Consider the following 20,619-nt stretch of genomic DNA (forward strand, 5'->3'; position numbering starts at 1 on the left):
CTTTTCCCACCGCGCTTGACACCCAACGACTAGTAGTAGAAGTAGTAGGGGCAAGCATAAGGAACAAATAGATAGTTGCATGTCGGATGCGATCATACCAGCACTAAAGCACCGGATCCCATCGGAACTCCGAAGTTAAGCGTGCTTGGGCGAGAGTAGTACTAGGATGGGTGACCTCCTGGGAAGTCCTCCTGTTGCATTCCCCTTTTTAAATATATTTTTGCGCCACGTGACAAGGATGACGCGGGACCGTGATCTATATGACCTCATTTTCTTATTTTTGACGATTACTGTGTGACTTTTCCCACCGCGCTTGACACCCAACGACTAGTAGTAGTAGTAGTAGTAGGGCAAGCATAAGGAACAAATAGATAGTTGCATGTCGGATGCGATCATACCAGCACTAAAGCACCGGATCCCATCAGAACTCCGAAGTTAAGCGTGCTTGGGCGAGAGTAGTACTAGGATGGGTGACCTCCTGGGAAGTCCTCGTGTTGCATTCCCCTTTTTAAATATATTTTTGCGCCACGTGACAAGGATGACGCGGGACCGTGATCTATATGACCTCATTTTCTTATTTTTGACGATTACTGTGTGACTTTTCCCACCGCGCTTGACACCCAACGACTAGTAGTAGTAGTAGTAGTAGTAGTAGTAGTAGTAGTAGGGGCAAGCATAAGGAACAAATAGATAGTTGCATGTCGGATGCGATCATACGAGCACTAAAGCACCGGATCCCATCAGAACTCCGAAGTTAAGCGTGCTTGGGCGAGAGTAGTACTAGGATGGGTGACCTCCTGGGATGTCCTCGTGTTGCATTCCCCTTTTTAAATAGCGTCACGTGACAAGGATGACGCGGGAGCGTGATCTATATGACCTCATTTTCTTATTTTTGACGATTACTGTGTGACTTTTCCCACCGCGCTTGACACCCAACGACTAGTAGTAGTAGTAGTAGTAGTAGTAGTAATAGTAGTAGTAGGGGCAAGCATAAGGAACAAATAGATAGTTGCATGTCGGATGCGATCATACCAGCACTAAAGCGCCGGATCCCATCAGAACTCCGAAGTTAAGCGTGCTTGGGCGAGAGTAGTACTAGGATGGGTGACCTCCTGGGAAGTCCTCGTGTTGCATTCCCCTTTTTAAATATATTTTTGCGCCACGTGACAAGGATGACGCGGGACCGTGATCTATATGACCTCATTTTCTTATTTTTGACGATTACTGTGTGACTTTTCCCACCGCGCTTGACACCCAACGACTAGTAGTAGTAGTAGTAGTAGTAGTAGTAGTAGGGGCAAGCATAAGGAACAAATAGATAGTTGCATGTCGGATGCGATCATACGAGCACTAAAGCACCGGATCCCATCAGAACTCCGAAGTTAAGCGTGCTTGGGCGAGAGTAGTACTAGGATGGGTGAGGATGTCCTCGTGTTGCATTCCCCTTTTTAAATAGCGCCACGTGACAAGGATGACGCGGGAGCGTGATCTATATGACCTCATTTTCTTATTTTTGACGATTACTGTGTGACTTTTCCCACCGTGCTTGACACCCAACGACTAGTAGTAGTAGTAGTAGTAGGGGCAAGCATAAGGAACAAATAGATAGTTGCATGTCGGATGCGATCATAACAGCACTAAAGCACCGGATCCCATCAGAACTCCGAAGTTAAGCGTGCTTGGGCGAGAGTAGTACTAGGATGGGTGACCTCCTGGGAAGTCCTCGTGTTGCATTCCCCTTTTTAAATATATTTTTGCGCCACGTGACAAGGATGACGCGGGACCGTGATCTATATGACCTCATTTTCTTATTTTTGACGATTACTGTGTGACTTTTCCCACCGCGCTTGACACCCAACGACTAGTAGTAGTAGTAGTAGTAGTAGGGGCAAGCATAAGGAACAAATAGATAGTTGCATGTCGGATGCGACCATACCAGCACTAAAGCACCGGATCCCGTCAGAACTTCGATGTTAAGCGTGCTTGGGCGAGAGTAGTACTAGGATGGGTGACCTCCTGGGAAGTCCTCGTGTTGCATTCCCCTTTTTAAATATATTTTTGCGCCACGTGACAAGGATGACGCGGGAACGTGATCTATATGACCTCATTTTCTTATTTTTGACGATTACTGTGTGACTTTTCCCACCGCGCTTGACACCCAACGACTAGTAGTAGTAGTAGTAGTAGTAGTAGTAGTAGGGGCAAGCATAAGGAACAAATAGATAGTTGCATGTCGGATGCGATCATACCAGCACTAAAGCACCGGATCCCATCAGAACTCCGAAGTTAAGCGTGCTTGGGCGAGAGTAGTACTAGGATGGGTGACCTCCTGGGAAGTCCTCGTGTTGCATTCCCCTTTTTAAATATATTTTTGCGCCACGTGACAAGGATGACGCGGGACCGTGATCTATATGACCTCATTTTCTTATTTTTGACGATTACTGTGTGACTTTTCCCACCGCGCTTGACACCCAACGACTAGTAGTAGTAGTAGTAGTAGGGCAAGCATAAGGAACAAATAGATAGTTGCATGTCGGATGCGATCATACCAGCACTAAAGCACCGGATCCCATCAGAACTCCGAAGTTAAGCGTGCTTGGGCGAGAGTAGTACTAGGATGGGTGACCTCCTGGGAAGTCCTCGTGCTGCATTCCCCTTTTTAAATATATTTTTGCGCCACGTGACAAGGATGACGCGGGAACGTGACCTATATGACCTCATTTTCTTATTTTTGACGATTACTGTGTGACTTTTCCCACCGCGCTTGACACCCAACGACTAGTAGTAGTTGTAGTAGTAGTAGTAGTAGTAGTAGTAGTAGTAGTAGTAGTAGTAGTAGTAGTAGTAGTAGTAGGGGCAAGCATAAGGAACAAATAGATAGTTGCATGTCGGATGCGATCATACCAGCACTAAAGCACCGGATCCCATCAGAACTCCGAAGTTAAGCGTGCTTGGGCGAGAGTAGTACTAGGATGGGTGACCTCCTGGGAAGTCCTCGTGTTGCATTCCCCTTTTTAAATATATTTTTGCGCCACGTGACAAGGATGACGCGGGACCGTGATCTATATGACCTCATTTTCTTATTTTTGACGATTACTGTGTGACTTTTCCCACCGCGCTTGACACCCAACGACTAGTAGTAGTAGTAGTAGTAGTAGTAGTACTAGTAGTAGTAGTAGTAGTAGGGGCAAGCATAAGGAACAAATAGATAGTTGCATGTCGGCTGCGATCATACCAGCACTAAAGCACCGGATCCCATCAGAACTCTGAAGTTAAGCGTGCTTGGGCGAGAGTAGTACTAGGATGGGTGACCTCCTGGGAAGTCCTCGTGTTGCATTCCCCTTTTTAAATATATTTTTGCGCCACGTGACAAGGATGACGCGGGAGCGTGATCTATATGACCTCATTTTCTTATTTTTGACGATTACTGTGTGACTTTTCCCACCGCGCTTGACACCCAACGACTAGTAGTAGTAGTAGTAGTAGGGGCAAGCATAAGAAACAAATAGATAGTTGCATGTCGGATGCGATCATACCAGCACTAAAGCACCGGATCCCATCAGAACTCCGAAGTTAAGCGTGCTTGGGCGAGTACTAGGATGGGTGACCTCCTGGGAAGTCCTCGTGTTGCATTCCCCTTTTTAAATATATTTTTGCGCCACGTGACAAGGATGACGCGGGAGCGTGATCTATATGACCTCATTTTCTTATTTTTGACGATTACTGTGTGACTTTTCCCACCGCGCTTGACACCCAACGACTAGTAGTAGTAGGGGCAAGCATAAGGAACAAATAGATAGTTGCATGTCGGATGCGATCATACCAGCACTAAAGCACCGGATCCCATCAGAACTCCGAAGTTAAGCGTGCTTGGGCGAGAGTAGTACTAGGATGGGTGACCTCCTGGGAAGTCCTCGTGTTGCATTCCCCTTTTTAAATATATTTTTGCGCCACGTGACAAGGATGACGCGGGAGCGTGATCTATATGACCTCATTTTCTTATTTTTGACGATTACTGTGTGACTTTTCCCACCGCGCTTGACACCCAACAATTAGTAGTAGTAGCAGCAGTAGTAGTAGTAGTAGTAGGGGCAAGCATAAGGAACAAATAGATAGTTGCATGTCGGATGCGATCATACCAGCACTAAAGCACCGGATCCCATCATAACTTCGAAGTTAAGCGTGCTTGGGCGAGAATAGTACTAGGATGGGTGACCTCCTGGGAAGTCCTCGTGTTGCATTCCCCTTTTTAAATATATTTTTGCGCCACGTGACAAGGATGACGCGGGAGCGTGATCTATATGACCTCATTTTCTTATTTTTGACGATTACTGTGTGACTTTTCCCACCGCGCTTGACACCCAACGACTAGTAGTAGTAGGGGCAAGCATAAGGAACAAATAGATAGTTGCATGTCGGATGCGATCATACCAGCACTAAAGCACCGGATCCCATCAGAACTCCGAAGTTAAGCGTGCTTGGGCGAGAGTAGTACTAGGATGGGTCACCTCCTGGGAAGTCCTCGTGTTGCATTCCCCTTTTTAAATATATTTTTGCGCCACGTGACAAGGATGACGCGGGAGCGTGATCTATATGGCCTCGTTTTCTTATTTTTGACGATTACTGTGTGACTTTTCCCACCGCGCTTGACACCCAACGACTAGTAGTAGTAGTAGTAGTAGTAGTAGTAGTAGTAGTAGTAGTAGTAGTAGTAGTAGTAGTAGTTGGGGCAAGCATAAGGAACAAATAGATAGTTGCATGTCGGATGCGATCATAACAGCACTAAAGCACCGGATCCCATCAGAACTCCGAAGTTAAGGTGCTTGGGCGAGAGTAGTACTAGGATGGGTGACCTCCTGGGAAGTCCTCGTGTTGCATTCCCCTTTTTAAATATATTTTTGCGCCATGTGACAAGGATGACGCGGGAGCGTGATCTATATGACCTCATTTTCTAATTTTTGACGATTACTGTGTGACTTTTCCCACCGCGCTTGACACCCAACAATTAGTAGTAGTAGCAGCAGCAGTAGTAGTAGTAGTAGGGGCAAGCATAAGGAACAAATAGATAGTTGCATGTCGGATGCGATCATACCAGCACTAAAGCACCGGATCCCATCAGAACTTCGAAGTTAAGCGTGCTTGGGCGAGAGTAGTACTAGGATGGGTGACCTCCTGGGAAGTCCTCGTGTTGCATTCCCCTTTTTAAATATATTTTTGCGCCACGTGACAAGGATGACGCGGGAGCGTGATCTATATGACCTCATTTTCTTATTTTTGACGATTACTGTGTGACTTTTCCCACCGCGCTTGGCACCCAACGACTAGTAGTAGTAGGGGCAAGCATAAGGAACAAATAGATAGTTGCATGTCGGATGCGATCATACGAGCACTAAAGCACCGGATCCCATCAGAACTCCGAAGTTAAGCGTGCTTGGGCGAGAGTAGTACTAGGATGGGTCACCTCCTGGGAAGTCCTCGTGTTGCATTCCCCTTTTTAAATATATTTTTGCGCCACGTGACAAGGATGACGCGGGAGCGTGATCAATATGACCTCATTTTCTTATTTTTGACGATTACTCTGTGACTTTTCCCACCGCGCTTGACACCCAACGACTAGTAGTAGTAGTAGTAGTAGTAGTAGTAGAAGTATTAGTAGTAGTAGTAGTAGTAGTAGTTGGGGCAAGCATAAGGAACAAATAGATAGTTGCATGTCGGATGCGATCATAACAGCACTAAAGCACCGGATCCCATCAGAACTCCGAAGTTAAGGTGCTTGGGCGAGAGTAGTACTAGGATGGGTGACCTCCTGGGAAGTCCTCGTGTTGCATTCCCCTTTTTAAATATATTTTTGCGCCACGTGACAAGGATGACGCGGGAGCGTGATCTATATGACCTCATTTTCTTATTTTTGACGATTACTGTGTGACTTTTCCCACCGCGCTTGACACCCAACGACTAGTAGTAGTAGCAGCAGTAGTAGTAGTAGGGGCAAGCATAAGGAACAAATAGATAGTTGCATGTCGGATGCGATCATACCAGCACTAAAGCACCGGATCCCATCAGAACTTTGAAGTTAAGCGTGCTTGGGCGAGAGTAGTACTAGGATGGGTGACCTCCTGGGAAGTCCTCGTGTTGCATTCCCCTTTTTAAATATATTTTTGCGCCACGTGACAAGGATGACGCGGGAGCGTGATCTATATGACCTCATTTTCTTATTTTTGACGATTACTGTGTGACTTTTCCCACCGCGCTTGACACCCAACGACTAGTAGTAGTAGTAGTAGTAGGGGCAAGCATAAGAAACAAATAGATAGTTGCATGTCGGATGCGATCATACCAGCACTAAAGCACCGGATCCCATCAGAACTCCGAAGTTAAGCGTGCTTGGGCGAGTACTAGGATGGGTGACCTCCTGGGAAGTCCTCGTGTTGCATTCCCCTTTTTAAATATATTTTTGCGCCACGTGACAAGGATGACGCGGGAGCGTGATCTATATGACCTCATTTTCTTATTTTTGACGATTACTGTGTGACTTTTCCCACCGCGCTTGACACCCAACGACTAGTAGTAGTAGGGGCAAGCATAAGGAACAAATAGATAGTTGCATGTCGGATGCGATCATACCAGCACTAAAGCACCGGATCCCATCAGAACTCCGAAGTTAAGCGTGCTTGGGCGAGAGTAGTACTAGGATGGGTGACCTCCTGGGAAGTCCTCGTGTTGCATTCCCCTTTTTAAATATATTTTTGCGCCACGTGACAAGGATGACGCGGGAGCGTGATCTATATGACCTCATTTTCTTATTTTTGACGATTACTGTGTGACTTTTCCCACCGCGCTTGACACCCAACGACTAGTAGTAGTAGGGGCAAGCATAAGGAACAAATAGATAGTTGCATGTCGGATGCGATCATACCAGCACTAAAGCACCGGATCCCATCAGAACTCCGAAGTTAAGCGTGCTTGGGCGAGAGTAGTACTAGGATGGGTGACCTCCTGGGAAGTCCTCGTGTTGCATTCCCCTTTTTAAATATATTTTTGCGCCACGTGACAAGGATGACGCGGGAGCGTGATCTATATGACCTCATTTTCTTATTTTTGACGATTACTGTGTGACTTTTCCCACCGCGCTTGACACCCAAAGACTAGTAGTAGTAGGGGCAAGCATAAGGAACAAATAGATAGTTGCATGTCGGATGCGATCATACCAGCACTAAAGCACCGGATCCCATCAGAACTCCGAAGTTAAGCGTGCTTGGGCGAGAGTAGTACTAGGATGGGTGACCTCCTCGGAAGTCCTCGTGTTGCATTCTCCTTTTTAAATATATTTTTGCGCCACGTGACAAGGATGACGCGGGAGCGTGATCTATATGACCTCATTTTCTTATTTTTGACGATTACTGTGTGACTTTTCCCACCGCGCTTGACACCCAACGACTAGTATTAGTAGTAGTAGTAGTAGTAGTAGTAGTAGTAGTTGGGGCAAGCATAAGGAACAAATAGATAGTTGCATGTCGCATGCGATCATAACAGCACTAAAGCACCGGATCCCATCAGAACTCCGAAGTTAAGCGTGCTTGGGCGAGAGTAGTACTAGGATGGGTGACCTCCTGGGAAGTCCTCGTGTTGCATTCCCCTTTTTAAATATATTTTTGCGCCACGTGACAAGGATGACGCGGGAGCGTGATCTATATGACCTCATTTTCTTATTTTTGACGATTACTGTGTGACTTTTCCCACCGCGCTTGACACCCAACAATTAGTAGTAGTAGCAGTAGTAGTAGTAGTAGTAGTAGTAGGGGCAAGCATAAGGAACAAATAGATAGTTGCATGTCGGATGCGATCATACCAGCACTAAAGCACCGGATCCCATCAGAACTTCGAAGTTAAGCGTGCTTGGGCGAGAGTAGTACTAGGATGGTTGACCTCCTGGGAAGTCCTCGTGTTGCATTCCCCTTTTTAAATATATTTTTGCGCCACGTGACAAGGATGACGCGGGAGCGTGATCTATATGACCTCATTTTCTTATTTTTGACGATTACTGTGTGACTTTTCCCACCGCGCTTGACACCCAACGACTAGTAGTAGTAGGGGCAAGCATAAGGAACAAATAGATAGTTGCATGTCGGATGCGATCATACCAGCACTAAAGCACCGGATCCCATCAGAATTCCGAAGTTAAGCGTGCTTGGGCGAGAGTAGTACTAGGATGGGTGACCTCCTGGGAAGTCCTCGTGTTGCATTCCCCTTTTTAAATATATTTTTGCGCCACGTGACAAGGATGACGCGGGAGCGTGATCTATATGACCTCATTTTCTTATTTTTGACGATTACTGTGTGACTTTTCGCACCGCGCTTGACACCCAACGACTAGTAGTAGTAGTAGTAGTAGTAGTAGTAGTAGTAGTTGGGGCAAGCATAAGGAACAAATAGATAGTTGCTTGTCGGATGCGATCATAACAGCACTAAAACACCGGATCCCATCAGAACTTCGAAGTTAAGCGTGCTTGGGCGAGAGTAGTACTAGGATGGGTGACCTCCTGGGAAGTCCTCGTGTTGCATTCCCCTTTTTAAATATATTTTTGCGCCACGTGACAAGGATGACGCGGGAGCGTGATCTATATGACCTCATTTTCTTATTTTTGACGATTACTGTGTGACTTTTCCCACCGCGCTTGACACCCAACGACTAGTAGTAGTAGGGGCAAGCATAAGGAACAAATAGATAGTTGCATGTCGGATGCGATCATACCAGCACGAAAGCACCGGATCCCATCAGAACTCCGAAGTTAAGCGTGCTTGGGCGAGAGTAGTACTAGGATGGGTGACCTCCTGGGAAGTCCTCGTGTTGCATTCCCCTTTTTAAATATATTTTTGCGCCACGTGACAAGGATGACGCGGGAGCGTGATCTATATGACCTCATTTTCTTATTTTTGACGATTACTGTGTTACTTTTCCCACCGCGCTTGACACCCAACGACTAGTAGTAGTAGTAGTAGTAGTAGTAGTAGTAGTTGGGGCAAGCATAAAGAACAAATAGATAGTTGCTTGTCGGATGCGATCATAACAGCACTAAAACACCGGATCCCATCAGAACTTCGAAGTTAAGCGTGCTTGGGCGAGAGTAGTACTAGGATGGGTGACCTCCTGGGAAGTCCTCGTGTTGCATTCCCCTTTTTAAATATATTTTTGCGCCACGTGACAAGGATGACGCGGGACCGTGATCTATATGACCTCATTTTCTTATTTTTGACGATTACTGTGTGACTTTTCCCACCGGGCTTGACACCCAACGACTAGTAGTAGTAGTAGTAGTAGTGGTAGTAGTAGTAGTAGTAGTAGTAGTAGTAGTAGGGGCAAGCATAAGGAACAAATAGATAGTTGCATGTCGGATGCGATCATACCAGCACTAAAGCACCGGATCCCATCAGAACTCCGAAGTTAAGCGTGCTTGGGCGAGAGTAGTACTAGGATGGGTGACCTCCTCGGAATTCCTCGTGGTGCATTCCCCTTTTTAAATATATTTTTGCGCCACGTGACAAGGATGACGCGGGACCGTGATCTATATGACCTCATTTTCTTATTTTTGACGATTACTGTGTGACTTTTCCCACCGCGCTTGACACCCAACGACTAGTAGTAGTAGTAGTAGTAGGGGCAAGCATAAGGAACAAATAGATAGTTGCATGTCGGATGCGATCATACCAGCACTAAAGCACCGGATCCCATCAGAACTCTGAAGTTAAGCGTGCTTGGGCGAGAGTAGTACTAGGATGGGTGACCTCCTGGGAAGTCCTCGTGTTGCATTCCCCTTTTTAAATATATTTTTGCGCCACGTGACAAGGATCACGCGGGAGCGTGATCTATATGACCTCATTTTCTTATTTTTGACGATTACTGTGTGACTTTTCCCACCGCGCTTGACACCCAACGACTAGTAGTAGTAGTAGTAGTAGTAGTAGTAGTAGGGGCAAGCATAAGGAACAAATAGATAGTTGCATGTCGGATGCGATCATACCAGCACTAAAGCACCGGATCCCATCAGAACTCTGAAGTTAAGCGTGCTTGGGCGAGAGTAGTACTAGGATGGGTGACCTCCTGGGAAGTCCTCGTGTTGCATTCCCCTTTTTAAATATATTTTTGCGCCACGTGACAAGGATGACGCGGGAGCGTGATCTATATGACCTCATTTTCTTATTTTTGACGATTACTGTGTGACTTTTCCCACCGCGCTTGACACCCAACGACTAGTAGTAGTAGGGGCAAGCATAAGGAACAAATAGATAGTTGCATGTCGGATGCGATCATACCAGCACTAAAGCACCGGATCCCATCAGAACTCCGAAGTTAAGCGTGCTTGGGCGAGAGTAGTACTAGGATGGGTGACCTCCTGGGAAGTCCTCGTGTTGCATTCCCCTTTTTAAATATATTTTTGCGCCACGTGACAAGGATGACGCGGGAGCGTGATCTATATGACCTCATTTTCTTATTTTTGACGATTACTGTGTGACTTTTCCCACCGCGCTTGACACCCAACGACTAGTAGTAGTAGGGGCAAGCATAAGGAACAAATAGATAGTTGCATGTCGGATGCGATCATACCAGCACTAAAGCACCGGATCCCATCAGAATTCCGAAGTTAAGCGTGCTTGGGCGAGAGTAGTACTAGGATGGGTGACCTCCTGGGAAGTCCTCGTGTTGCATTCCCCTTTTTAAATATATTTTTGCGCCACGTGACAAGGATGACGCGGGAGCGTGATCTATATGACCTCATTTTCTTATTTTTGACGATTACTGTGTGACTTTTCGCACCGCGCTTGACACCCAACGACTAGTAGTAGTAGTAGTAGTAGTAGTAGTAGTAGTAGTAGTTGGGGCAAGCATAAGGAACAAATAGATAGTTGCTTGTCGGATGCGATCATAACAGCACTAAAACACCGGATCCCTCAGAACTTCGAAGTTAAGCGTGCTTGGGCGAGAGTAGTACTAGGATGGGTGACCTCCTGGGAAGTCCTCGTGTTGCATTCCCCTTTTTAAATATATTTTTGCGCCACGTGACAAGGATGACGCGGGAGCGTGATCTATATGACCTCATTTTCTTATTTTTGACGATTACTGTGTGACTTTTCCCACCGCGCTTGACACCCAACGACTAGTAGTAGTAGGGGCAAGCATAAGGAACAAATAGATAGTTGCATGTCGGATGCGATCATACCAGCACTAAAGCACCGGATCCCATCAGAACTCCGAAGTTAAGCGTGCTTGGGCGAGAGTAGTACTAGGATGGGTGACCTCCTGGGAAGTCCTCGTGTTGCATTCCCCTTTTTAAATATATTTTTGCGCCACGTGACAAGGATGACGCGGGAGCGTGATCTATATGACCTCATTTTCTTATTTTTGACGATTACTGTGTGACTTTTCCCACCGCGCTTGACACCCAACGACTAGTAGTAGTAGTAGTAGTAGTAGTAGTAGTAGTAGTTGGGGCAAGCATAAAGAACAAATAGATAGTTGCTTGTCGGATGCGATCATAACAGCACTAAAACACCGGATCCCATCAGAACTTCGAAGTTAAGCGTGCTTGGGCGAGAGTAGTACTAGGATGGGTGACCTCCTGGGAAGTCCTCGTGTTGCATTCCCCTTTTTAAATATATTTTTGCGCCACGTGACAAGGATGACGCGGGACCGTGATCTATATGACCTCATTTTCTTATTTTTGACGATTACTGTGTGACTTTTCCCACCGGGCTTGACACCCAACGACTAGTAGTAGTAGTAGTAGTAGTGGTAGTAGTAGTAGTAGTAGTAGTAGTAGTAGGGGCAAGCATAAGGAACAAATAGATAGTTGCATGTCGGATGCGATCATACCAGCACTAAAGCACCGGATCCCATCAGAACTCCGAAGTTAAGCGTGCTTGGGCGAGAGTAGTACTAGGATGGGTGACCTCCTCGGAATTCCTCGTGGTGCATTCCCCTTTTTAAATATATTTTTGCGCCACGTGACAAGGATGACGCGGGACCGTGATCTATATGACCTCATTTTCTTATTTTTGACGATTACTGTGTGACTTTTCCCACCGCGCTTGACACCCAACGACTAGTAGTAGTAGTAGTAGGGGCAAGCATAAGGAACAAATAGATAGTTGCATGTCGGATGCGATCATACCAGCACTAAAGCACCGGATCCCATCAGAACTCTGAAGTTAAGCGTGCTTGGGCGAGAGTAGTACTAGGATGGGTGACCTCCTGGGAAGTCCTCGTGTTGCATTCCCCTTTTTAAATATATTTTTGCGCCACGTGACAAGGATCACGCGGGAGCGTGATCTATATGACCTCATTTTCTTATTTTTGACGATTACTGTGTGACTTTTCCCACCGCGCTTGACACCCAACGACTAGTAGTAGTAGTAGTAGTAGTAGTAGTAGGGGCAAGCATAAGGAACAAATAGATAGTTGCATGTCGGATGCGATCATACCAGCACTAAAGCACCGGATCCCATCAGAACTCTGAAGTTAAGCGTGCTTGGGCGAGAGTAGTACTAGGATGGGTGACCTCCTGGGAAGTCCTCGTGTTGCATTCCCCTTTTTAAATATATTTTTGCGCCACGTGACAAGGATGACGCGGGAGCGTGATCTATATGACCTCATTTTCTTATTTTTGACGATTACTGTGTGACTTTTCCCACCGCGCTTGACACCCAACGACTAGTAGTAGTAGGGGCAAGCATAAGGAACAAATAGATAGTTGCATGTCGGATGCGATCATACCAGCACTAAAGCACCGGATCCCATCAGAACTCCGAAGTTAAGCGTGCTTGGGCGAGAGTAGTACTAGGATGGGTGACCTCCTGGGAAGTCCTCGTGTTGCATTCCCCTTTTTAAATATATTTTTGCGCCACGTGACAAGGATGACGCGGGAGCGTGATCTATATGACCTCATTTTCTTATTTTTGACGATTACTGTGTGACTTTTCCCACCGCGCTTGACACCCAACAATTAGTAGTAGTAGCAGAAGTAGTAGTAGTAGTAGTAGGGGCAAGCATAAGGAACAAATAGATAGTTGCATGTCGGATGCGATCATACCAGCACTAAACCACCGGATCCCATCAGAACTTCGAAGTTAAGCGTGCTTGGGCGAGAGAAGTACTAGGATGGGTGACCTCCTGGGAAGTCCTCGTGTTGCATTCCCCTTTTTAAATATATTTTTGCGCCACGTGACAAGGATGACGCGGGAGCGTGATCTATATGACCTCATTTTCTTATTTTTGACGATTACTGTGTGACTTTTCCCACCGCGCTTGACACCCAACGACTAGTAGTAGTAGGGGCAAGCATAAGGAACAAATAGATAGTTGCATGTCGGATGCGATCATACCAGCACTAAAGCACCGGATCCCATCAGAACTCCGAAGTTAAGCGTGCTTGGGCGAGAGTAGTACTAGGATGGGTCACCTCCCGGGAAGTCCTCGTGTTGCATTCCCCTTTTTCAATATATTTTTGCGCCACGTGACAAGGATGACGCGGGAGCGTGATCTATATGACCTCATTTTCTTATTTTTGACGATTACTGTGTGACTTTTCCCACCGCGCTTGACACCCAACGACTAGTAGTAGTAGTAGTAGTAGTAGTAGTAGTTGGGGCAAGCATAAGGAACAAATAGATAGTTGCATGTCGGATGCGATCATAATAGCACTAAAGCACCGGATCCCATCAGAACTCCGAAGTTAAGGTGCTTGGGCGAGAGTAGTACTAGGATAGGTGACCTCCTGGGAAGTCCTCGTGTTGCATTCCCCTTTTTAAATATATTTTTGCGCCACGTGACAAGGATGACGCGGGAGCGTGATCTATATGACCTCATTTTCTTATTTTTGACGATTACTGTGTGACTTTTCCCACCGCGCTTGACACCCAACGACTAGTAGTAGTAGCAGTAGTAGTAGTAGTAGTAGGGGCAAGCATAAGGAACAAATAGATAGTTGCATGTTGGATGCGATCATACCAGCACTAAAGCACCGGATCCCATCAGAACTTTGAAGTTAAGCGTTCTTGGGCGAGAGTAGTACTAGGATGGGTGACCTCCTGGGAAGTCCTCGTGTTGCATTCCCCTTTTTAAATATATTTTTGCGCCACGTGACAAGGATGACGCGGGAGCGTGATCTATATGACCTCATTTTCTTATTTTTGACGATTACAGTGTGACTTTTCCCACCGCGCTTGACACCCAACGACTAGTAGTAGTAGGGGCAAGCATAAGGAACAAATAGATAGTTGCATGTCGGATGCGATCATACCAGCACTAAAGCACCGGATCCCATCAGAACTCCGAAGTTAAGCGTGCTTGGGCGAGAGTAGTACTAGGATGGGTGACCTCCTGGGAAGTCCTCGTGTTGCATTCCCCTTTTTAAATATATTTTTGCGCCACGTGACAAGGATGACGCGGGAGCGTGATCTATATGACCTCATTTTCTTATTTTTGACGATTACTGTGTGACTTTTCCCACCGCGCTTGACACCCAACGACTAGTAGTAGGGGCAAGCATAAGGAACAAATAGATAGTTGCATGTCGGATGCGATCATACCAGCACTAAAGCACCGGATCCTATCAGAACTCCGAAGTTAAGCGTGCTTGGGCGAGAGTAGTACTAGGATGGGTGACCTCCTGGGAAGTCCTCGTGTTGCATTCCCCTTTTTAAATATATTTTTGCGCCACGTGACAAGGATGACGCGGGAGCGTGATCTATATGACCTCATTTTCTTATTTTTGACGATTACTGTGTGACTTTTCCCACCGCGCTTGACACCCAACGACTAGTAGTAGTAGCAGTAGTAGTAGTAGTAGTAGGGGCAAGCATAAGGAACAAATAGATAGTTGCATGTCGGATGCGATCATACCAGCACTAAAGCACCGGATCCCATCAGAACTTTGAAGTTAAGCGTGCTTGGGCGAGAGTAGTACTAGGATGGGTGACCTCCTGGGAAGTCCTCGTGTTGCATTCCCCTTTTTAAATATATTTTTGCGCCACGTGACAAGGATGACGCGGGAGCGTGATCTATATGACCTCATTTTCTTATTTTTGACGATTACTGTGTGACTTTTCCCACCGCGCTTGACACCCAACGACTAGTAGTAGTAGGGGCAAGCATAAGGAACAAATAGATAGTTGCATGTCGGATGCGATCATACCAGCACTAAAGCACCGGATCCCATCAGAACTCCGAAGTTAAGCGTGCTTGGGCGAGAGTAGTACTAGGATGGGTGACCTCCTGGGAAGTCCTCGTGTTGCATTCCCCTTTTTAAATATATTTTTGCGCCACGTGACAAGGATGACGCGGGAGCGTGATCTATATGACCTCATTTTCTTATTTTTGACGATTACTGTGTGACTTTTCCCACCGCGCTTGACACCCAACGACTAGTAGTAGTAGGGGCAAGCATAAGGAACAAATAGATAGTTGCATGTTGGATGCGATCATACCAGCACTAAAGCACCGGATCCCATCAGAACTCCGAAGTTAAGCGTGCTTGGGCGAGAGTAGTACTAGGATGGGTGACCTCCTGGGAAGTCCTCGTGTTGCATTCCCCTTTTTAAATATATTTTTGCGCCACGTGACAAGGATGACGCGGGAGCGTGATCTATATGACCTCATTTTCTTATTTTTGACGATTACTGTGTGACTTTTCCCACCGTGCTTGACACCCAACGACTAGTAGTAGTAGTAGTAGTAGTAGTAGTAGTTGGGGCAAGCATAAGGAACAAATAGATAGTTGCATGTCGGATGCGGTCATAACAGCACTAAAGCACCGGATCCCATTAGAACTCCGAAGTTAAGCGTGCTTGGGCAAGAGTAGTACTAGGATGGGTGACCTCCTGGGAAGTCCTCGTGTTGCATTCCCCTTTTTAAATATATTTTTGCGCCACGTGACAAGGATGACGCGGGAGCGTGATCTATATGACCTCATTTTCTTATTTTTGACGATTACTGTATGACTTTTCCCACCGCGCTTGACACCCAACAATTAGTAGTAGTAGCAGTAGTAGTAGTAGTAGTAGGGGCAAGCATAAGGAACAAATAGATAGTTGCATGTCGGATGCGATCATACCAGCACTAAAGCACCGGATCCCATCAGAACTTCGAAGTTAAGCGTGCTTGGGTGAGAGTAGTACTAGGATGGGTGACCTCCTGGGAAGTCCTCGTGTTGCATTGCCCTTTTTAAATATATTTTTGCGCCACGTGACAAGGATGACGCGGGAGCGTGATCTATATGACCTCATTTTCTTATTTTTGACGATTACTGTGTGACTTTTCCCACCGCGCTTGACACCCAACGACTAGTAGTAGTAGGGGCAAGCATAAGGAACAAATAGATAGTTGCATGTCGGATGCGATCATACCAGCACTAAAGCACCGGATCCCATCAGAACTCCGAAGTTAAGCGTGCTTGGGCGAGAGTAGTACTAGGATGGGTGACCTCCTGGGAAGTCCTCGTGTTGCATTCCCCTTTTTAAATATATTTTTGCGCCACGTGACAAGGATGACGCGGGAGCGTGATCTATATGACCTCATTTTCTTATTTTTGACGATTACTGTGTGACTTTTCCCACCGCGCTTGACACCCAACGACTAGTAGTAGTAGTAGTAGTTGGGGCAAGCATAAGGAACAAATAGATAGTTGCATGTCGGATGCGATCATAACAGCACTAAAACACCGGATTCCATCAGAACTCCGAAGTTAAGCGTGCTTGGGCGAGAGTAGTACTAGGATGGGTGACCTCCTGGGAAGTCCTCGTGTTGCACTCCCCTTTTTAAATATATTTTTGCGCCACGTGACAAGGATGACGCGGGAGCGTGATCTATATGACCTCATTTTCTTATTTTTGACGATTATTGTGTGAATTTTCCCACCGCGCTTGACACCCAACGACTAGTAGTAGTAGCAGTAGTAGTAGTAGTAGTAGTAGTAGGGGCCAGCATAAGGAACAAAATAGATAGTTGCATGTCGGATGCGATCATACCAGCACTAAAGCACCGGATCCCATCAGAACTTCGAAGTTAAGCGTGCTTGGGCGAGAGTAGTATTAGGATGGGTGACCTCCTGGGAAGTCCTCGTGTTGCATTCCCCTTTTTAAATATATTTTTGCGCCACGTGACAAGGATGACGCGGGAGCGTGATCTATATGACCTCATTTTCTTATTTTTGACGATTACTGTGTGACTTTTCCCACCGCGCTTGACACCCAACGACTAGTAGTAGTAGGGGCAAGCATAAGGAACAAATAGATAGTTGCATGTCGGATGCGATCATACCAGCACTAAAGCACCGGATCCCATCAGAACTCCGAAGTTAAGCGTGCTTGGGCGAGAGTAGTACTAGGATGGGTCACCTCTTGGGAAGTCCTCGTGTTGCATTCCCCTTTTTAAATATATTTTTGCGCCACATGACAAGGATGACGCGGGAACGTGATCTATATGACCTCATTTTCTTATTTTTGACGATTACTGTGTGACTTTTCCCACCGCCCTTGACACCCAACGACTAGTAGTAGTAGTAGTAGTAGTAGGGGCAAGCATAAGGAACAAATAGATAGTTGCATGTCGGATGCGATCATACCAGCACTAAAGCACCGGATCCCATCAGAACTCCGAAGTTAAGCGTGCTTGGGCGAGAGTAGTACTAGGATGGGTGACCTCCTGGGAAGTCCTCGTGTTGCATTCCCCTTTTTAAATATATTTTTGCGCCACGTGACAAGGATGACGCGGGACCGTGATCTATATGACCTCATTTTCTTATTTTTGACGATTACTGTGTGACTTTTCCCACCGCGCTTGACACCCAACGACTAGTAGTAGTAGTAGTAGTAGGGGCAAGCATAAGGAACAAATAGATAGTTGCATGTCGGATGCGATCATACCAGCACTAAAGCACCGGATCCCATCAGAACTCCGAAGTTAAGCGTGCTTGGGCGAGAGTAGTACTAGGATGGGTGACCTCCTGGGAAGTCCTCGTGTTGCATTCCCCTTTTTAAATATATTTTTGCGCCACGTGACAAGGATGACGCGGGACCGTGATCTATATGACCTCATTTTCTTATTTTTGACGATTACTGTGTGACTTTTCCCACCGCGCTTGACACCCAACGACTAGTAGTAGTAGTAGTAGTAGGGGCAAGCATAAGGAACAAATAGATAGTTGCATGTCGGATGCGATCATACCAGCACTAAAGCACCGGATCCCATCAGAACTCCGAAGTTAAGCGTGCTTGGGCGAGAGTAGTACTAGGATGGGTGACCTCCTGGGAAGTCCTCGTGTTGCATTCCCCTTTTTAAATATATTTTTGCGCCACGTGACAAGGATGACGCGGGAACGTGATCTATATGACCTCATTTTCTTATTTTTGACGATTACTGTGTGACTTTTCCCACCGCGCTTGACACCCAACGACTAGTAGTAGTAGTAGTAGTAGTAGTAGTAGTAGTAGTAGTAGGGGCAAGCATAAGGAACAAATAGATAGTTGCATGTCGGATGCGATCATACCAGCACTAAAGCACCGGATCCCATCAGAACTCCGAAGTTAAGCGTGCTTGGGCGAGAGTAGTACTAGGATGGGTGACCTCCTGGGAAGTCCTCGTGTTGCATTCCCATTTTTAAATATATTTTTGCGCCACGTGCCAAGGATGACGCGGGACCGTGATCTATATGACCTCATTTTCTTATTTTTGACGATTACTGTGTGAATTTTCCGACCGCGCTTGACACCCAACGACTAATAGTAGTAGTAGTAGTAGTAGTAGTAGTAGGGCAAGCATAAGGAACAAATAGATAGTTGCATGTCGGATGCGATCATACCAGCACTAAAGCACCGGATCCCATCAGAACTCCGAAGTTAAGCATGCTTGGGCGAGAGTAGTACTAGGATGGGTGACCTCCTGGGAAGTCCTCGTGTTGCATTCCCCTTTTTAAATATATTTTTGCGCCACGTGACAAGGATGACGCGGGAGCGTGATCTATATGACCTCATTTTCTTATTTTTGACGATTACTGTGTGACTTTTCCCACCGCGCTTGACACCCAACGACTAGTAGTAGTAGCAGTAGTAGTAGTAGTAGTAGGGGCAAGCATAAGGAACAAATAGATAGTTGCATGTCGGATGCGATCATACCAGCACTAAAGCACCGGATCCCATCAGAACTTTGAAGTTAAGCGTGCTTGGGCGAGAGTAGTACTAGGATGGGTGACCTCCTGGGAAGTCCTCGTGTTGCATTCCCCTTTTTAAATATATTTTTGCGCCACGTGACAAGGATGACGCGGGAGCGTGATCTATATGACCTCATTTTCTTATTTTTGACGATTACTGTGTGACTTTTCCCACCGCGCTTGACACCCAACGACTAGTAGTAGTAGGGGCAAGCATAAGGAACAAATAGATAGTTGCATGTCGGATGCGATCATACCAGCACTAAAGCACCGGATCCCATCAGAACTCCGAAGTTAAGCGTGCTTGGGCGAGAGTAGTACTAGGATGGGTGACCTCCTGGGAAGTCCTCGTGTTGCATTCCCCTTTTTAAATATATTTTTGCGCCACGTGACAAGGATGACGCGGGAGCGTGATCTATATGACCTCATTTTCTTATTTTTGACGATTACTGTGTGACTTTTCCCACCGCGCTTGACACCCAACGACTAGTAGTAGTAGGGGCAAGCATAAGGAACAAATAGATAGTTGCATGTTGGATGCGATCATACCAGCACTAAAGCACCGGATCCCATCAGAACTCCGAAGTTAAGCGTGCTTGGGCGAGAGTAGTACTAGGATGGGTGACCTCCTGGGAAGTCCTCGTGTTGCATTCCCCTTTTTAAATATATTTTTGCGCCACGTGACAAGGATGACGCGGGAGCGTGATCTATATGACCTCATTTTCTTATTTTTGACGATTACTGTGTGACTTTTCCCACCGTGCTTGACACCCAACGACTAGTAGTAGTAGTAGTAGTAGTAGTAGTAGTTGGGGCAAGCATAAGGAACAAATAGATAGTTGCATGTCGGATGCGGTCATAACAGCACTAAAGCACCGGATCCCATTAGAACTCCGAAGTTAAGCGTGCTTGGGCAAGAGTAGTACTAGGATGGGTGACCTCCTGGGAAGTCCTCGTGTTGCATTCCCCTTTTTAAATATATTTTTGCGCCACGTGACAAGGATGACGCGGGAGCGTGATCTATATGACCTCATTTTCTTATTTTTGACGATTACTGTATGACTTTTCCCACCGCGCTTGACACCCAACAATTAGTAGTAGTAGCAGTAGTAGTAGTAGTAGTAGTAGGGGCAAGCATAAGGAACAAATAGATAGTTGCATGTCGGATGCGATCATACCAGCACTAAAGCACCGGATCCCATCAGAACTTCGAAGTTAAGCGTGCTTGGGTGAGAGTAGTACTAGGATGGGTGACCTCCTGGGAAGTCCTCGTGTTGCATTGCCCTTTTTAAATATATTTTTGCGCCACGTGACAAGGATGACGCGGGAGCGTGATCTATATGACCTCATTTTCTTATTTTTGACGATTACTGTGTGACTTTTCCCACCGCGCTTGACACCCAACGACTAGTAGTAGTAG

The 20,619-nt window shown here is 46.2% G+C and overlaps 66 non-coding genes and 1 pseudogene across 66 annotated transcripts; all 67 read left to right on the forward strand.

The window, feature by feature from the left end:
* Window positions 1-84: 84 nt before the first annotated feature.
* LOC123431844 lies at window positions 85-203 on the forward strand. The gene has a single exon (XR_006623435.1). It is a non-coding gene; the product is annotated as a 5S ribosomal RNA (ribosomal RNA).
* A 181-nt stretch (window positions 204-384) lies between these two features.
* LOC123434407 lies at window positions 385-503 on the forward strand. The gene has a single exon (XR_006625688.1). It is a non-coding gene; the product is annotated as a 5S ribosomal RNA (ribosomal RNA).
* A 200-nt stretch (window positions 504-703) lies between these two features.
* LOC123432363 lies at window positions 704-822 on the forward strand. The gene has a single exon (XR_006623949.1). It is a non-coding gene; the product is annotated as a 5S ribosomal RNA (ribosomal RNA).
* Window positions 823-1,018: 196 nt separating this feature from the next.
* LOC123435323 lies at window positions 1,019-1,137 on the forward strand. Its single transcript, XR_006626578.1, has one exon. It is a non-coding gene; the product is annotated as a 5S ribosomal RNA (ribosomal RNA).
* A 194-nt stretch (window positions 1,138-1,331) lies between these two features.
* LOC123433448 lies at window positions 1,332-1,443 on the forward strand (annotated as a pseudogene).
* A 175-nt stretch (window positions 1,444-1,618) lies between these two features.
* On the forward strand, window positions 1,619-1,737 carry LOC123437897. Its single transcript, XR_006629061.1, has one exon. It is a non-coding gene; the product is annotated as a 5S ribosomal RNA (ribosomal RNA).
* Window positions 1,738-1,922: 185 nt separating this feature from the next.
* Window positions 1,923-2,041, forward strand: LOC123438637. Its single transcript, XR_006629770.1, has one exon. It is a non-coding gene; the product is annotated as a 5S ribosomal RNA (ribosomal RNA).
* A 194-nt stretch (window positions 2,042-2,235) lies between these two features.
* LOC123434408 lies at window positions 2,236-2,354 on the forward strand. Its single transcript, XR_006625689.1, has one exon. It is a non-coding gene; the product is annotated as a 5S ribosomal RNA (ribosomal RNA).
* Window positions 2,355-2,535: 181 nt separating this feature from the next.
* Window positions 2,536-2,654, forward strand: LOC123436047. Its single transcript, XR_006627285.1, has one exon. It is a non-coding gene; the product is annotated as a 5S ribosomal RNA (ribosomal RNA).
* A 236-nt stretch (window positions 2,655-2,890) lies between these two features.
* Window positions 2,891-3,009, forward strand: LOC123434409. The gene has a single exon (XR_006625690.1). It is a non-coding gene; the product is annotated as a 5S ribosomal RNA (ribosomal RNA).
* A 212-nt stretch (window positions 3,010-3,221) lies between these two features.
* On the forward strand, window positions 3,222-3,340 carry LOC123437997. Its single transcript, XR_006629156.1, has one exon. It is a non-coding gene; the product is annotated as a 5S ribosomal RNA (ribosomal RNA).
* A 182-nt stretch (window positions 3,341-3,522) lies between these two features.
* On the forward strand, window positions 3,523-3,636 carry LOC123433114. The gene has a single exon (XR_006624666.1). It is a non-coding gene; the product is annotated as a 5S ribosomal RNA (ribosomal RNA).
* A 173-nt stretch (window positions 3,637-3,809) lies between these two features.
* On the forward strand, window positions 3,810-3,928 carry LOC123434410. The gene has a single exon (XR_006625691.1). It is a non-coding gene; the product is annotated as a 5S ribosomal RNA (ribosomal RNA).
* Window positions 3,929-4,125: 197 nt separating this feature from the next.
* LOC123432650 lies at window positions 4,126-4,244 on the forward strand. The gene has a single exon (XR_006624222.1). It is a non-coding gene; the product is annotated as a 5S ribosomal RNA (ribosomal RNA).
* A 173-nt stretch (window positions 4,245-4,417) lies between these two features.
* On the forward strand, window positions 4,418-4,536 carry LOC123435675. Its single transcript, XR_006626927.1, has one exon. It is a non-coding gene; the product is annotated as a 5S ribosomal RNA (ribosomal RNA).
* A 227-nt stretch (window positions 4,537-4,763) lies between these two features.
* LOC123432854 lies at window positions 4,764-4,881 on the forward strand. Its single transcript, XR_006624424.1, has one exon. It is a non-coding gene; the product is annotated as a 5S ribosomal RNA (ribosomal RNA).
* Window positions 4,882-5,078: 197 nt separating this feature from the next.
* Window positions 5,079-5,197, forward strand: LOC123436568. Its single transcript, XR_006627785.1, has one exon. It is a non-coding gene; the product is annotated as a 5S ribosomal RNA (ribosomal RNA).
* Window positions 5,198-5,370: 173 nt separating this feature from the next.
* Window positions 5,371-5,489, forward strand: LOC123431541. The gene has a single exon (XR_006623132.1). It is a non-coding gene; the product is annotated as a 5S ribosomal RNA (ribosomal RNA).
* Window positions 5,490-5,713: 224 nt separating this feature from the next.
* Window positions 5,714-5,831, forward strand: LOC123432855. The gene has a single exon (XR_006624425.1). It is a non-coding gene; the product is annotated as a 5S ribosomal RNA (ribosomal RNA).
* Window positions 5,832-6,022: 191 nt separating this feature from the next.
* LOC123438199 lies at window positions 6,023-6,141 on the forward strand. Its single transcript, XR_006629356.1, has one exon. It is a non-coding gene; the product is annotated as a 5S ribosomal RNA (ribosomal RNA).
* Window positions 6,142-6,323: 182 nt separating this feature from the next.
* LOC123433115 lies at window positions 6,324-6,437 on the forward strand. Its single transcript, XR_006624667.1, has one exon. It is a non-coding gene; the product is annotated as a 5S ribosomal RNA (ribosomal RNA).
* A 173-nt stretch (window positions 6,438-6,610) lies between these two features.
* Window positions 6,611-6,729, forward strand: LOC123434411. Its single transcript, XR_006625692.1, has one exon. It is a non-coding gene; the product is annotated as a 5S ribosomal RNA (ribosomal RNA).
* A 173-nt stretch (window positions 6,730-6,902) lies between these two features.
* On the forward strand, window positions 6,903-7,021 carry LOC123434412. Its single transcript, XR_006625693.1, has one exon. It is a non-coding gene; the product is annotated as a 5S ribosomal RNA (ribosomal RNA).
* Window positions 7,022-7,194: 173 nt separating this feature from the next.
* On the forward strand, window positions 7,195-7,313 carry LOC123436799. The gene has a single exon (XR_006628009.1). It is a non-coding gene; the product is annotated as a 5S ribosomal RNA (ribosomal RNA).
* A 203-nt stretch (window positions 7,314-7,516) lies between these two features.
* On the forward strand, window positions 7,517-7,635 carry LOC123438405. Its single transcript, XR_006629548.1, has one exon. It is a non-coding gene; the product is annotated as a 5S ribosomal RNA (ribosomal RNA).
* Window positions 7,636-7,835: 200 nt separating this feature from the next.
* Window positions 7,836-7,954, forward strand: LOC123438370. The gene has a single exon (XR_006629515.1). It is a non-coding gene; the product is annotated as a 5S ribosomal RNA (ribosomal RNA).
* Window positions 7,955-8,127: 173 nt separating this feature from the next.
* LOC123436656 lies at window positions 8,128-8,246 on the forward strand. The gene has a single exon (XR_006627869.1). It is a non-coding gene; the product is annotated as a 5S ribosomal RNA (ribosomal RNA).
* Window positions 8,247-8,446: 200 nt separating this feature from the next.
* On the forward strand, window positions 8,447-8,565 carry LOC123432054. Its single transcript, XR_006623655.1, has one exon. It is a non-coding gene; the product is annotated as a 5S ribosomal RNA (ribosomal RNA).
* A 173-nt stretch (window positions 8,566-8,738) lies between these two features.
* Window positions 8,739-8,857, forward strand: LOC123434799. Its single transcript, XR_006626072.1, has one exon. It is a non-coding gene; the product is annotated as a 5S ribosomal RNA (ribosomal RNA).
* Window positions 8,858-9,054: 197 nt separating this feature from the next.
* LOC123432055 lies at window positions 9,055-9,173 on the forward strand. Its single transcript, XR_006623656.1, has one exon. It is a non-coding gene; the product is annotated as a 5S ribosomal RNA (ribosomal RNA).
* Window positions 9,174-9,391: 218 nt separating this feature from the next.
* Window positions 9,392-9,510, forward strand: LOC123438500. Its single transcript, XR_006629638.1, has one exon. It is a non-coding gene; the product is annotated as a 5S ribosomal RNA (ribosomal RNA).
* Window positions 9,511-9,692: 182 nt separating this feature from the next.
* On the forward strand, window positions 9,693-9,811 carry LOC123435816. The gene has a single exon (XR_006627062.1). It is a non-coding gene; the product is annotated as a 5S ribosomal RNA (ribosomal RNA).
* A 194-nt stretch (window positions 9,812-10,005) lies between these two features.
* On the forward strand, window positions 10,006-10,124 carry LOC123435818. Its single transcript, XR_006627063.1, has one exon. It is a non-coding gene; the product is annotated as a 5S ribosomal RNA (ribosomal RNA).
* A 173-nt stretch (window positions 10,125-10,297) lies between these two features.
* Window positions 10,298-10,416, forward strand: LOC123434413. Its single transcript, XR_006625694.1, has one exon. It is a non-coding gene; the product is annotated as a 5S ribosomal RNA (ribosomal RNA).
* Window positions 10,417-10,589: 173 nt separating this feature from the next.
* On the forward strand, window positions 10,590-10,708 carry LOC123436657. The gene has a single exon (XR_006627870.1). It is a non-coding gene; the product is annotated as a 5S ribosomal RNA (ribosomal RNA).
* A 203-nt stretch (window positions 10,709-10,911) lies between these two features.
* LOC123433279 lies at window positions 10,912-11,029 on the forward strand. The gene has a single exon (XR_006624809.1). It is a non-coding gene; the product is annotated as a 5S ribosomal RNA (ribosomal RNA).
* A 173-nt stretch (window positions 11,030-11,202) lies between these two features.
* On the forward strand, window positions 11,203-11,321 carry LOC123434414. Its single transcript, XR_006625695.1, has one exon. It is a non-coding gene; the product is annotated as a 5S ribosomal RNA (ribosomal RNA).
* A 200-nt stretch (window positions 11,322-11,521) lies between these two features.
* Window positions 11,522-11,640, forward strand: LOC123432056. Its single transcript, XR_006623657.1, has one exon. It is a non-coding gene; the product is annotated as a 5S ribosomal RNA (ribosomal RNA).
* A 215-nt stretch (window positions 11,641-11,855) lies between these two features.
* LOC123438501 lies at window positions 11,856-11,974 on the forward strand. The gene has a single exon (XR_006629639.1). It is a non-coding gene; the product is annotated as a 5S ribosomal RNA (ribosomal RNA).
* Window positions 11,975-12,153: 179 nt separating this feature from the next.
* Window positions 12,154-12,272, forward strand: LOC123435819. The gene has a single exon (XR_006627064.1). It is a non-coding gene; the product is annotated as a 5S ribosomal RNA (ribosomal RNA).
* Window positions 12,273-12,463: 191 nt separating this feature from the next.
* LOC123435820 lies at window positions 12,464-12,582 on the forward strand. The gene has a single exon (XR_006627065.1). It is a non-coding gene; the product is annotated as a 5S ribosomal RNA (ribosomal RNA).
* Window positions 12,583-12,755: 173 nt separating this feature from the next.
* LOC123434415 lies at window positions 12,756-12,874 on the forward strand. The gene has a single exon (XR_006625696.1). It is a non-coding gene; the product is annotated as a 5S ribosomal RNA (ribosomal RNA).
* Window positions 12,875-13,071: 197 nt separating this feature from the next.
* LOC123438576 lies at window positions 13,072-13,190 on the forward strand. The gene has a single exon (XR_006629711.1). It is a non-coding gene; the product is annotated as a 5S ribosomal RNA (ribosomal RNA).
* Window positions 13,191-13,363: 173 nt separating this feature from the next.
* Window positions 13,364-13,482, forward strand: LOC123437118. The gene has a single exon (XR_006628316.1). It is a non-coding gene; the product is annotated as a 5S ribosomal RNA (ribosomal RNA).
* A 194-nt stretch (window positions 13,483-13,676) lies between these two features.
* LOC123433319 lies at window positions 13,677-13,794 on the forward strand. Its single transcript, XR_006624847.1, has one exon. It is a non-coding gene; the product is annotated as a 5S ribosomal RNA (ribosomal RNA).
* A 194-nt stretch (window positions 13,795-13,988) lies between these two features.
* LOC123432357 lies at window positions 13,989-14,107 on the forward strand. Its single transcript, XR_006623943.1, has one exon. It is a non-coding gene; the product is annotated as a 5S ribosomal RNA (ribosomal RNA).
* A 173-nt stretch (window positions 14,108-14,280) lies between these two features.
* LOC123434418 lies at window positions 14,281-14,399 on the forward strand. The gene has a single exon (XR_006625698.1). It is a non-coding gene; the product is annotated as a 5S ribosomal RNA (ribosomal RNA).
* Window positions 14,400-14,569: 170 nt separating this feature from the next.
* Window positions 14,570-14,688, forward strand: LOC123437090. Its single transcript, XR_006628291.1, has one exon. It is a non-coding gene; the product is annotated as a 5S ribosomal RNA (ribosomal RNA).
* Window positions 14,689-14,882: 194 nt separating this feature from the next.
* Window positions 14,883-15,001, forward strand: LOC123438200. Its single transcript, XR_006629357.1, has one exon. It is a non-coding gene; the product is annotated as a 5S ribosomal RNA (ribosomal RNA).
* Window positions 15,002-15,174: 173 nt separating this feature from the next.
* Window positions 15,175-15,293, forward strand: LOC123434419. Its single transcript, XR_006625699.1, has one exon. It is a non-coding gene; the product is annotated as a 5S ribosomal RNA (ribosomal RNA).
* A 173-nt stretch (window positions 15,294-15,466) lies between these two features.
* On the forward strand, window positions 15,467-15,585 carry LOC123434420. The gene has a single exon (XR_006625700.1). It is a non-coding gene; the product is annotated as a 5S ribosomal RNA (ribosomal RNA).
* A 194-nt stretch (window positions 15,586-15,779) lies between these two features.
* Window positions 15,780-15,898, forward strand: LOC123432612. Its single transcript, XR_006624186.1, has one exon. It is a non-coding gene; the product is annotated as a 5S ribosomal RNA (ribosomal RNA).
* Window positions 15,899-16,092: 194 nt separating this feature from the next.
* Window positions 16,093-16,211, forward strand: LOC123432403. The gene has a single exon (XR_006623988.1). It is a non-coding gene; the product is annotated as a 5S ribosomal RNA (ribosomal RNA).
* A 173-nt stretch (window positions 16,212-16,384) lies between these two features.
* LOC123434421 lies at window positions 16,385-16,503 on the forward strand. Its single transcript, XR_006625701.1, has one exon. It is a non-coding gene; the product is annotated as a 5S ribosomal RNA (ribosomal RNA).
* Window positions 16,504-16,685: 182 nt separating this feature from the next.
* LOC123432671 lies at window positions 16,686-16,804 on the forward strand. Its single transcript, XR_006624243.1, has one exon. It is a non-coding gene; the product is annotated as a 5S ribosomal RNA (ribosomal RNA).
* Window positions 16,805-17,005: 201 nt separating this feature from the next.
* Window positions 17,006-17,124, forward strand: LOC123438465. The gene has a single exon (XR_006629605.1). It is a non-coding gene; the product is annotated as a 5S ribosomal RNA (ribosomal RNA).
* A 173-nt stretch (window positions 17,125-17,297) lies between these two features.
* LOC123436638 lies at window positions 17,298-17,416 on the forward strand. Its single transcript, XR_006627852.1, has one exon. It is a non-coding gene; the product is annotated as a 5S ribosomal RNA (ribosomal RNA).
* A 185-nt stretch (window positions 17,417-17,601) lies between these two features.
* LOC123434422 lies at window positions 17,602-17,720 on the forward strand. The gene has a single exon (XR_006625703.1). It is a non-coding gene; the product is annotated as a 5S ribosomal RNA (ribosomal RNA).
* Window positions 17,721-17,902: 182 nt separating this feature from the next.
* LOC123434423 lies at window positions 17,903-18,021 on the forward strand. The gene has a single exon (XR_006625704.1). It is a non-coding gene; the product is annotated as a 5S ribosomal RNA (ribosomal RNA).
* A 182-nt stretch (window positions 18,022-18,203) lies between these two features.
* Window positions 18,204-18,322, forward strand: LOC123434424. The gene has a single exon (XR_006625705.1). It is a non-coding gene; the product is annotated as a 5S ribosomal RNA (ribosomal RNA).
* Window positions 18,323-18,525: 203 nt separating this feature from the next.
* Window positions 18,526-18,644, forward strand: LOC123434425. Its single transcript, XR_006625706.1, has one exon. It is a non-coding gene; the product is annotated as a 5S ribosomal RNA (ribosomal RNA).
* A 193-nt stretch (window positions 18,645-18,837) lies between these two features.
* Window positions 18,838-18,956, forward strand: LOC123436792. Its single transcript, XR_006628002.1, has one exon. It is a non-coding gene; the product is annotated as a 5S ribosomal RNA (ribosomal RNA).
* Window positions 18,957-19,150: 194 nt separating this feature from the next.
* On the forward strand, window positions 19,151-19,269 carry LOC123438201. The gene has a single exon (XR_006629358.1). It is a non-coding gene; the product is annotated as a 5S ribosomal RNA (ribosomal RNA).
* Window positions 19,270-19,442: 173 nt separating this feature from the next.
* On the forward strand, window positions 19,443-19,561 carry LOC123434426. The gene has a single exon (XR_006625707.1). It is a non-coding gene; the product is annotated as a 5S ribosomal RNA (ribosomal RNA).
* A 173-nt stretch (window positions 19,562-19,734) lies between these two features.
* On the forward strand, window positions 19,735-19,853 carry LOC123434427. The gene has a single exon (XR_006625709.1). It is a non-coding gene; the product is annotated as a 5S ribosomal RNA (ribosomal RNA).
* A 194-nt stretch (window positions 19,854-20,047) lies between these two features.
* Window positions 20,048-20,166, forward strand: LOC123432613. Its single transcript, XR_006624187.1, has one exon. It is a non-coding gene; the product is annotated as a 5S ribosomal RNA (ribosomal RNA).
* A 197-nt stretch (window positions 20,167-20,363) lies between these two features.
* LOC123432405 lies at window positions 20,364-20,482 on the forward strand. The gene has a single exon (XR_006623989.1). It is a non-coding gene; the product is annotated as a 5S ribosomal RNA (ribosomal RNA).
* Window positions 20,483-20,619: the final 137 nt, after the last annotated feature.

Source organism: Hordeum vulgare, chromosome 2H (genome assembly GCF_904849725.1).
Source record: "Hordeum vulgare subsp. vulgare chromosome 2H, MorexV3_pseudomolecules_assembly, whole genome shotgun sequence".
Classification (NCBI taxonomy): domain Eukaryota; kingdom Viridiplantae; phylum Streptophyta; class Magnoliopsida; order Poales; family Poaceae; genus Hordeum; species Hordeum vulgare.